Source organism: Engystomops pustulosus, chromosome 9 (genome assembly GCF_040894005.1).
Source record: "Engystomops pustulosus chromosome 9, aEngPut4.maternal, whole genome shotgun sequence".
In the NCBI taxonomy this organism is placed as follows: domain Eukaryota; kingdom Metazoa; phylum Chordata; class Amphibia; order Anura; family Leptodactylidae; genus Engystomops; species Engystomops pustulosus.
Window position 1 is genome coordinate 42,566,495 of NC_092419.1, and position 12,430 is coordinate 42,578,924.

The following is a 12,430-nucleotide window of genomic DNA, read 5'->3' on the forward strand; positions in this document are numbered from 1 at the left end:
CCCTTTCTAGAAGTTCTTTACAGTCAGCTGTGTCATCTCATAATGTAGTATTGTATCTCATCCCCATCCTCTCGGAGCTACAGAAATAGAATACTATATGCTGGGTGTAGTGTTGAGGTTGGTACATGTATAGCAGAGTAATGTAGGTCAGTTGCTGTTGCATGGACATTGAGGGATCTTGTGCCAGGACAAGTTAGCAGAGAGCTGGGCAGGCAGGGAGGAGGACCCAGCAGTGTGGCAGCAGCAGGAGCTGGCTGCAGTTGCTAATGATGTGACCTAGTTTCTGCAGGAGTTGCTGCTCTGTGCTGTGTGCTCCAGCCTCTCTGCACTCCCTCACATAGACAGAGGCCGGGGAGGAGGAGCAGGAGCAGGGCAGGCTCATCACAGCTACCACTTACACAATCAGCGCTGCCCTGCACACCCTGCTGCCCTCTCTGCCCTCTCCTGGCACTGCCACAGGTGGGCACTACTCCTCTCCCCCACCTTTCACAGCTCTGGGATTATTACTCTGTGGCTTCTCCATATTACTGGATACTTTGTGGGATACTGAATCATGATGACATGTTGAGATTGGGTTTTGTGCCTTGCTGGCTGTTGGATATTATCATCGTCCTGATACCAGGAGTCAGGATCAGCACTGTCCCAGGGTCCTGGCATGGCAGTGCCACTCACTGACTGCTTCAAGTGATCCAGGGTAAGTGGACATGCTGCAGTATCAGATGTTTCTGTGATGAAGTGAAGGTATTCTGGAGGAGCACATCCCTCTCCTGAGGGTCCTGAGTTTCCTGTTTCAGGTAGAGATACAAAGTAACTTCTTCTGCACAACTTCCACCTGCAGGTTCCATGGTGTCACATAGGAATGTATTGATTGCTATGATGGATGTGACCAAACTACAACACTTCAGCAGGAAAAGTTGTGTTAGACTGAAATGTATGTACATCTCAACTTAATACAGCTGCTCTATGGAAATCAAAGGATCCTATGATGGGACAGTACTGCAATATTGACCTCTATGGCCATAAACACAACAGACTCGTGACCATGTCACGTTTATGAGTCATTTAGTGGTTAATAACATGTAACGTTGTTTTTTCTCTGTCGTATGTGTGAGGCGTTCCCATGGATTTTGTATGTGTGGCCAATTCTATTGTATTGGTTAGTTTTTTAAAGAGTTCCTTCTAATTTGGTCCCAAAGAAAGTGTATCCTTGTGTTGAAATCACTTTAGAAAAACCATCACTTTTCTTGTCCATTGGGTTTAGACACTCAAGCAGTGACTAGAACCTGCATCAACTCAAGGAAGGTCAAGGTAATCTGTAATCAAAAATCAAAATCAAGTATGATAAACGAGCGACGCTTACACATATCTTCATACATGTTATACATGTTCTTATTCCTTCCAAAATCAGTGTTCCTGATATCTGGGAGATGTTACCAGAGATCCTCCGTGCTGAAGCCCCACTAAATGGTACCTTAGAAATTACATTCTTTATCTAAAGGTAACTCCACACATTTAATAACTGTATAGTTACAGATACAGGCTGCTATTTGGTTCCTATTTTTTACTTTAACCTGTAAGCCCACCACCGTGAGATAGTGTCTTCACCTTCCTCAGCACTTCCCCCTCCTTCTGCCTAATGTGATCTCACTGTAGCAGAGGAAGTTTCATCACATAGTGGGAGGGGGGAAGTGCTCCTGCACCCTGTAAAAGCCTGTGAATATGCAGCATGGAGGGGCTCTGGTAACACTTCCAGGATCCCTGATTAGCATAATTTTAAAAGTCGACTTTTGAAGGAAGGAGGCCACGGACAGCAAATATAAGAAGTTTACTACAGTCGCAGTGCCTGGATCTACGAGTAAGTCTCCCTGGTTTACCATGCTTTATTTTGAAGATGGATTTTCATTAAGCCCTCAGTTGATTTCATTCTTTAGCTCAAATATGTATTTTTTTTTTGAAGATAGCGTATTCCTTTAAGAGCAATGGGGGTGTGGGTGGAGTTCTGCGGTTTAAAGTTTTTGGAAGTGAGTGGTTATATATGATGCATCCATTATATCACCAGGAAGCTTGAATCCCTCTCCGTTTATTGGGAATTTTCCACTCCTGAACACATCAGCACTTGCCTTTTTTATATGTCTTTGATGATTATCATTTTCTTTTACTTTGATAAACACTCCTCTTCTTGGACTTCATCCCTGGATCCTGGCATTGACATAAAGATTGTTTTAATTAGTAGAGCTGGTTATAGTTTATTACTAAACAGACATAAGCAAAGCATTGGAAGAGATAGTTTCAGCGGCGGCTGGTATTGGGAAATAATTCTGTTCTACTTGGCAATGTACCTGAGTTTAATTGCGGTGCCAACGAGCCTGAAAACAGAGTACAGAGGGCACACGGCGAGCGCTTCATTTATTGTGCTGCCAGTCGCTTCAGCTTTCTCACTGCTCAAGGGAGATCCGGAATAAAAGAAATAGTATGTGTAATGTTTTCTGCTTTCCTGTTACGTGACTAGGAAAGTGAAGGGACAAGTAGATGTCAAGATCGTCAAGAATAGGCCACATTTTGTGCTGTAACCAAACATAAAAAATGGAACGAACGAAAGTCAAGGTTAAGTTGTAATACGTGAGTGAAATATAATATTACAGTAGAATGTTTTTGCTTCCTATGTGGACATAGTAAAGAGCAGAGGAATTAAATCAAATGTAGACATTACAGGGGAGATTTATAAGGGAGATGAAGGTAAAACTGTTCTAGTTGCCCATGGAAACCAATCAAAGCTCAGCTTTAATTTTATAAATAGCTGTGGGAAAATGAAAGCTGAACTCTGATTGGTTGCCATGGGGTAACTAGAAAAGTTCTGCTCTCACACTTCTGATATATCTCACTGTTAACCCCTTACCGATGTGTGACGTGATAGTACATCACAGGTCAACTGCCGCTGTATGGAGCAAACACCCACCAGTAACACCTGCAGTCAGTGCTGCCACCAATCGAGGGTTTTAACCATGTAAACGTCTATGGCGAAGCTGCGGGTGGCATTTAAATCCTGGCGGCACGTGGGCGCTGCCATATTGGATTCGAACGCTGCCCCTTGTGAGGCCATATTGAAGTATGGCAGTATATAGTAGGATCTATTAGACAACCTACTGTTGAAGTACCCTAGGGGGTCTGAAAAATAGTAAAAAAATAGCATGGTGGCTCAATGGTTAGCACTAAAGCTTTGCAGCGTTGGGGACTTGGGTTCAACATCTGCAAAGAGTTTCTATGTTCTCTCCCTGTTTGCGTGGGTTTCCTCTGGTCCTCTAGTTTCCTTCCACACTCCAAAACATACTGGTAGGCTGATTAGATTGTGAGCCCCTGTTTGGGCTATATAAATACAGAATTATTATTATTATTATTAAATAATTTTTAAAAACCCTAAAAATTCTAATCACCCCATGTCCCTAGAACTGATACAAATAAATATAATAAACTGTAAAAATCAAAAACATGTTAGGTATCGCCATGTCCCAAAATGTCGATCTATCAAAATATAATAACGATTATTCCCGGCATTTAACCCCGTAATAGAAAATAGCTCGCAAAGTTGAAAATGCCACTTTTTTGTCATTTTTAAAAAAATTCAATATTCAATAAAAAGTAATCAAAAGGCCGTACAGGTGGCATTGAAAATGTCATCAAAAGTCGCAAAAAAGGACACCACCCACAGCTCCGTACACCAAAATATGAAAATGTTATTAGTGCCAGAAGGTACAGGAGGTTTTAATTGTTGTAAATGTATGAAAACATTATAAAACCTATATAAATTTGGTCTCCCCGAGATCGTAGCAACACAAAGAATAAAGGAGACATGTCATTTGGGGCGCTCAGTGAAAGCCGTAAAATCCAAGCTCCACAAGAAAATGGCGCAAATGCATTTTTTCACCAATTTCACTGCAATTGGATTTTTTTTTCCTTTTTCCCAGTGCATGGAATATTAAATATGGTCACTATGAAGTGCAATTTGTTATGCAGAAAACAAGCCATCACAGAGCTCTTTACATGGAAAAATAAAAAAAAGTTATAGATTTTTGAAGAATGAGTCTAATGAGTTATGGGAATGACTTTGGTTCATTATGGAAGAGATCAAACTCTTAATCTTTGTCATCTTTAAATGAATTGATTTGAATTGAACCTCTCACCGTGTAAATGCTGTGTGATCTTCATTCTGCACATGTCATAGAGCGGTTTAATGTAAACTCTGCTGCCTGAGGCATGCTATAGAAAAGCACCCCCTCCAGAAGTAATAGATCGGGTGATTTTTTAAAAAAGTGTGTTCTCCATGCAGTGTGTATTTTTAGCTGTCAGGTCAGGCTGCTTCATAGCAGGTGACTGCGCCCCTGATGCTGCCCCCCGTCTTGCTGCAGGTGGTGCTCATGGATGGTGCACCCCCAGGTGCTACACTTATTGGTAAATAGTTTTATAGGAAAACCATGTTAGTTGTTAATTCTTTAAACCATTGTTTATTCTGCTTAGGAATCCATTGGGTGGTCTTATGTTTTAGAGAAGGTTGTCACCCAATGAGTAGCACCAACCAATAAACCCTGTAGCCCAGAATGTGCAGAAATTTAAAGGGAACCGTCCACCAGGTTTTACCCAACTAAACTACTAGTCCTCCCAGCAGGGGCGCTGCTAGGGTCATAAAAGATCCGGGGCACGGGCCCCAATGCATTTTTATTTAATGTTCAGTAGTGTCCATTTGTGTACCCTCAAATGAGCTTCCAAAACCAACTGAAAACACAGCAGAAATCCCTACCTATTGCATCCCGTAGCTGTAGGTGACGTGTCCTCAGACTATAGTTGTTCTCTATCTTCTCCATTAGGGCCTGTATCACCATGTCTCCACTTCGGACACGGGTCCTCCTTGTGGAGTTCACCACACAGACACACGGCCCCGGATCTTTTGTGATGTTTTAAAGCCCCTCTTTCTATGTGCAATCATCTATGTGCAATGCTTTATTTCTGCCTGCAGATAGGACAGTATGTACAATCCACTCAGCTTCTCCTACTCTATAACATGCTGTCTGTAGATAGGCCACTACATACAATCTGCTCAGCTCTTTCTGCTCTATAACATGCTGCCTGCAAATAGGACACTGTGTAAAATCTGTTCAGCCCCTCCTTCTGTATAACATGCTACCTGCAGATAGGACACTATGTACAATCTGCTCAGCCATTCCTTCTGTATAACATGCTGCCTGCAGATAGGGCACTATGTACAATCTGCTCAGCTCCTCCTTCTATATGACATGCTGCCTGCAGATAGGACACTATGTACAATCTGCTCAGCTTATCCTGCTGTATAACATACTACCTACAGATAGGAGACTATTTACAATCTGATCAGCTAATCCTTCTATATGACATGCTGTCTGCAGATAGGACACTACATACAATCTGCTCAGTTTATCCTTCTGTATAACATGCTGCCTGCAGATAGGACACTACACACAATCTGCCCAGCCCCTCCTTCTGCTTCTATATGACATGCTGCCTGCAGATAGGACACTATGTACAATTTGCTCAGTTTATCATTCTGTATAACATGCTGCCTGCAGATAGGGCACAATGTACAATCTGCTCAGCCCCTCCTTCTATATGACTTCCTGCCTGCAGATAGGTCACTACGCACAATCTGCTCAGTTTATCCTTCTGTATAACATGCTGCCTGCAGATATGACACTACATACAATCTGCTCAGTTTATCCTTTTGTATAACATGCTGCCTGCAGATAGGACACTACACACAATCTGCCCAGCCCCTCCTTCTACTTCTACATGACATGCTGCCTGCAGATAGGACACTACATACAATCTGCTCAGTTTATCCTTTTGTATAACATGCTGCCTGCAGATAGGACACTACATACAATCTGCTCAGTTTATCCTTTTGTATAACATGCTGCCTGCAGATAGGACACTACGTACAATCTGCTCAGCCCCTCTTACTGTAAAACGTGCTACTTGCAGATTTGACTCCATGTTTACGAAGACTTGTTCATCAAAAAAAACATTGTAAAAAAAAAACATAACATGGGAAGTTAATTTACATAAACTGTACATTTATTTACTGTCAAATAAATGTGTATTTTTTTCTTTTCCTGTTTTACATAACAATTGTGCTCCGTTTCTTTTTTACTCTCAAATGATAATTAAATCATTGAAAATAATTTGGAGCTAAAATACAAGGCAAACCTTTTTTATGTAGATTTTTTTATTCTGATTTCCAGTGCAGTTTGCTCCCTTTATATTCTTCCTTTTGTGAATGTATGAGGAACGTGTCAAATTAGAATTTCAGCTGCTTCTTTTTTTTCCCCTTTGCTTTATTGAAACACTTAAGCTGTCAGATAGATATTGTGAATCCATAAAGCACTATACAAGGCTACTCCCTCCTTCTCCAAAAGTCAAATTATTTCCGTCTATGTATTTTAATAAGTTTCCAAGAATTGACTAACATGGGCGTCTACAGAGATGTTCTCTGGAGTGGAAGTGTAAACTACATGGCTGTGTTCTCCTCTATCTGCTTTGCCATGAATATTGAAATTTGTACAAAACTAAGTAAACAACTGGATTTTTAGGTCATATTTTTCTGATTTTGTCCTATGCTTTTTCAGACTGGGAGCAGCAGACTTTGAAATGCTTGTGTGAGGTGGCATTGGTCTGAACGTAATGGGCATGCCTCTTAGGTATGCAGTCTCTCTGCCCATGGCTTGGCATGACACAGCAGGGCGTAACAGGCCATTCCTAAGGTGTGCTCTTCTTACCGCAGACAATCGAAATAATACCCTTTTCCTTTTGTCAAATGACATTGAAACACTTCTGTGATACAGTTTCCACACTCCGTGAGAATGATGGGGCAACAACTCCGGTGATAAGTCCCTGTGACTGTAAACATTTTTTCCCACTATGCACTTATTTTATATGATAAATGCATATATTCCCTATAAAGTTAGAATACTGGAGCACCTTTTATTAGAATTTACAATTTTTTCCTCTGTTACCCCCCCCCCCCCCACCCAAACTATATGAACATATTTCATCAGTTATTCCTCCTGGAAAACGGAAATACATTAGTTATTAATGATACATGCTATTATACACTGGAATTTATCAATCTGTGTTGAAAGAATAAAACTTTGCAGACAAAACCCTATTGTCAAGTGTTTTCTAGGAAGAATAGACAGTATTATGTATGTTTGCATAATACATTATTATGCATGTTTAGGTATAAGGGATCAACTAGTAAAGGGGTTTTTCTGGATATGGGCAAAAGTGTTCTCAATAGCGCCCAAGATGGCAGTTCCTCTGACCCCCTGCTCCCAAGGTGGCTTTCCAGGTTATGTCAGGAGCTGGAAGGTTTTATATATTCAGTAGGAGGTATTTATGCATTATGAACCAAACATACCTTGAGACTGCTGTAGCTATACAGATGCAGAAACATATCTTGTTTAATCCCTGAACCAAGTGGTTTTGCTGAAAAAACAATTATAAAATTATGATAAAGAGGCTCTTTCACTCCTGTGGCTGCCCCGGCGCTCTCCTCTTACCGTAATTATGCAGTGCTCCAGCCTTGCCCTGTCCAGCATAAGCTGAGAAAATGTCGTCACTGTGTTTTCAGTGTCACTGACAGGCAGAAGTAATCAGTCGCTGCACTATCCCCGAACTGCTGTGTATGAGTCATCCAGCTCAGGTTTATTAGTCCTGTCTGGACTGGTGTAGGCAGCCTGAATGCAACCAAGCTTTCCCAAGGCCCTGAATTTTAGCATTGTTTTTTGAGCTAAACCACTTGTTTCAAGGATTAAACAAAATATGTTTCTGCATCAGTGTAGCTACAGCATTCTCAAGGCATCTTTGGATCACAGTGCATGAAAATAGATAGTAGATTTCCTTTAAAGAGCTTCCAGGTCACGCATAAGCTAAATATACATGTCCTGCATCATATGCGTCTCTTTGAGAAAATCTATAGCTTGATTGCAGAAAATTTTAATTTATTGAATACAAAAAAGTACTTAGATGCAGCATGGGCATTGCCACGAGGTGCTCAGTTGTACTGTAGGAGCATGGCACTACCAATCAAGACTAAACGGGAGGTGATGGGTGGTATTCTGGCAAAGCAAGGGTGCACTGGTTCCCAGCCGCACCAAAATGTTCATTTCTGTATAAATAAAATTGAAAATTTTCTCTGGACGCACATTGTTGCAGGAAAGTGTGTTTACAATGCAGAGCACTTGAACTTGTGGTGCCAGGACCCTTATGTAGGGATCAACAGATCCAAGACGCAATTTCAGGTATGGTTTTGGCGTCCGAACTAAACCTGCCTATAACATACCCCGTTTGTTAGTGTTTGGTTACCTGAAACAAACCTTTTTTCAATGCTCAACCGAACCCACCCCATCGGGCCCACTTATCGTAAACCTGATGGAATCATTAATGTGAGGGGGCTTGGTGCAAATGTTGCATTGGGGGCAAAGCATCTCTAGGTTGTATCATTAAGGATAAGGAATGACCATCATATATGCTGGGTGTATACATGGCCATATACTGGCAGGAGGCATCCTTTGTGCCTCCTCCTGCACAGTTTATGTTGCATACTGCAGAAAACACAGGATGGACAGACATTCCATATTTCAATGTTCACACTCAGTGGAGGTTATTTGAAGCTATGGGGGGCGGAGGCAACTGCATTGCATACACCCCTGGCCTCCGCTGCTCACACGCTCGCGGACCTAAATGAGTTAATTGTCGATATAAGGACAGTAATCAAAAAGCCAGAAAAAGCAGTGTGTCACTGACATAATGGGTTCAGAAAAACATAACAAATTTTATTTGTATCAAACACTGAACACAAACACATATCTAAAATCAATTAAAATTGTACCGAAGTACATACAATCATCTACCATGTTGTGCACTGTAGTTGGTGCAGAAACAAGACACCTCCTGAATGGGCAAAATATACCCAAGCCACCCCTAAGTATTGAAAAAACAGGTATAAAGTGCAAATGCATATATCAAGCTGCCATAAAGGTAAATGCGAGGTAAATGGATGCCTACAATGCAATCATAGTATACATTCAATACAGGTAATGGAGGCAAACCCTAGTGCAAAATACAGATAACCTGGCAATAAACCAGTAAAATAGCAGCATACAAACGGGGTGGTAAAGTGGTCAGGAGGTGGAGGGCTCCCCACGCGTTACGTCTCCAACTGGAGACTTCCTCAGGGGTAAAAGTTGGAGACGTAACGCGTGGGGAGCCCTCCACCTCCTGACCACTTTACCACCCCGTTTGTATGCTGCTATTTTACTGGTTTATTGCCAGGTTATCTGTATTTTGCACTAGGGTTTGCCTCCATTACCTGTATTGAATGTATACTATGATTGCATTGTAGGCATCCATTTACCTCGCATTTATCTTTATGGCAGCTTGATATATGCATTTGCACTTTATACCTGTTTTTTCAATACTTAGGGGTGGCTTGGGTATATTTTGCCCATTCAGGAGGTGTCTTGTTTCTGCACCAACAACAGTGCACAACATGGTAGATGATTGTATGTACTTCGGTACAATTTTAATTGATTTTAGATATGTGTTTGTGTTCAGTGTTTGATACAAATAAAATTTGTTATGTTTTTCTGAACCCATTATGTCAGTGACACACTGCTTTTTCTGGCTTTTTGATTACTTGTTTTGAGTGTGTCGACCATTACTTTTACTTGGCGTTACACTTTGCTGTGCAAGGTTCATTTTTCTTTGATTGCGATATAAGGACAGTGACATCACTGGGGTAAACACCCTGAACAATCCTTGGTTGCTGCACCTGTTCCTCCTCCTGACCCGGGGGTAGGGGAAGAACAGGACGGTGTATCCAGCATGTGCCCTACGTTGCTACGTATCATTACAAAGGAGAGGTCAAATGAGGCGTGAATGTAGCCTATACCGTGTGAAACACAATCAATTCTAACATGTGGAACATTATCAAGTGAAAATGCATGTAAAGCATAAGGAAGTTAATTATATTATTGCAAAAATAATCCAAAGCATTTCCTGCTAGATCATTCCTGTTTTACCTCGATATTTAACAGTTCCGAGAAATGCAGGGATATTGTTAGTCATTCATTATACCTCCATATAATTGATTATATTTCTCTGATGCAAAGATTCCCAACCCTTCTTCGGCTACAAACCGCCTTCATGATTAGTAAAATCGATTGTCGTATTGTCGTGATGGACGACACGTACATAATGGAGCAGATTTACTAATGCTATCTAATAATTACATTGTGTGATAACATGGGCTGATGCTGAAAACTCAAGCACCTCTTCAGACTGTCTCATCACCTAGAAAAGATACAATTTGACACATTTTTGTCACTCTTCTTTTTGTCAATCTTAGAATTGAATGGGTTGCTATTATTCTATGCTTCCCAGATTTGCATTGCATCTCATTCATGCAATTGGCACAGTTCAAGACTATCTATCTCTTCATACAGGAATCAGTTTTTAATTGTCTGTACATGAGGAGTAACTCAGCTTCTAGTCATTGGGGCACATTTACTTACCTGGTCCTGTCGAGATCCAGGCGGTCCGACGTAGTTGAAGTTCGGCGTGATTCACCAACATCGTGAGTCCGATATCCTGCATCTGTCACTTCCCCGCTGAGGTCCGACGGAGTTCACCTTCTTCTTCCCGGTGCCTGTAAGTGCGACACAATTTATGATGATAAATCCTGCGCGTTGTCTGAATCCGTTGGATTGTCCGACGGCCCACCACCTGATTTGTGCCACGTGAAAGCCTGCGCCAATGCGCCAAAATCCCTTTGAGTGCACCAAAAACCCCTCTTAACTGCGACGCTAATCGGAAAATGCGGTCCGCGGACCCTTAGTAAATGTGCCCCATTATGTAACTTGTAATCTCCATTTTCTAAGTATTTTCCCTTAAATAGGACCTGTCATCTGTAAAAGTGGCACTAAAGTAAGCAGCTCCTAGTGCTACAACAGATGTAGCAGTGTTACACCGCTAGCGTTATTGGAAACATCGGATAACGCTAGCAGACACTAGCGTACTGTACAATAGAAACAATATTCATGAAGGGGCGGTCTCCCCTGCTTCTCCCCTGGACCGCCCTCCCACTCCATAGGCCCGCAGTGACTACTGAATTTCATGCGGCAGTCACCGCCCCTAATCCTGCCCCCTCATGAATACGCCGGACCATGCTCACTCTCCCCTCCAGTCTGCATAGAGCTGCTGGACCCCACCTTGATGGGATAAAGAAATATATGAGAAAACAATATATATCAGAATGAAAAACAAATTAGAAGGGTGGTAATAGGCAAAGTAAGTGGAGAAAGATTCCCTCATATTTATTTCTTACAAAGATGGTTTTATATTAAACCATAAATATTAAGTAAAGTTTGTTGAAAAGTTAGTAAAAACTGGTTAAGGAGGCCACTTTTTCAGGCATTGGATAGCTTATCGACAGCCCTATATAACTAAGAAATTCTAGCTATTACGGTACATTCTTGGTCCCGCTAGTAAACAAGAAAACCTTGGCCACTGCCTCTGATGATTTACAGTACAAATACAGGGATCCGAACAGCCTCAAATGGCCTCTAAGACATTGGTTACAGCTATTCAACCTAAAGCAAAGCTACATTGAGGCACATTTCGATATTAGGAAGACTATATAATATTACACCATTCAATGTTCCTTTATGAATCATTAAAGGGGTTGTCCACTTTTAGCAAATAATTGATATTGTCTGTGTAATAAAAAGTTATACAAATTTTCAATATGCGTTCTGTATGAATTCCTCGTGGCTTTCTAGATCCCTGCTTGCTGTCCTGCTGTAGAAAGCTTCCATGTTTTCTTCCAATATAAAGAAATCTGTCCATGGTCTTGTAATGGACACACGGTGCACGGGACGTTAGTATCGCACAACTCTGATTACTGTCTGTGATAATAAAGGCTCATTCCCCTGCATGTCCTTCCAATAATCATGGACAGATTTCTATCCACTGTAAGTAAACATAGAAGCTTTCTATAGAATGGAAGCAAGCAGAGATGTAGAAAACAATGAGGAATTGAAACAGAAAGTATATTGGAAAATTGTACAACTTCTCATTAGACAATCAATATCAAGTATTTGCTTAAAGTGGACAACTAATTGAAGATGCATTAAAGGGATTGTCTTTAACATTTTTACATTTGTAATATTTCGGAGGCAGATACAGACCTAGATAGACTGTAATCTCTTGTGAGTATGACCCTCACTTCCAAGTCACGACCAAGTCCCATAGGCCTTTAATATCAGTTATGTAAAAGATATCTAACATGCAAAAGAGGTCATCTCACAGGGCCAGAGTAAGGACATCTTATACAAGTAACATATAT

At 41.2% G+C, this 12,430-nt stretch overlaps 1 protein-coding gene across 2 annotated transcripts in view; it reads left to right on the top strand.

The window, feature by feature from the left end:
• Positions 1-282: 282 nt before the first annotated feature.
• Positions 283-12,430, top strand: part of PASD1 (PAS domain containing repressor 1) — a 124,231-nt gene continuing 112,083 nt past the window's right edge. The window contains exon 1 of one of the 2 annotated variants that reach the window (XM_072125628.1): positions 283-694. The gene's annotated coding sequence lies outside the window, so the exon portion shown is untranslated. The remainder of the gene's footprint in view (positions 695-12,430) is intronic. The other variant, XM_072125629.1, reaches the window with a different exon arrangement.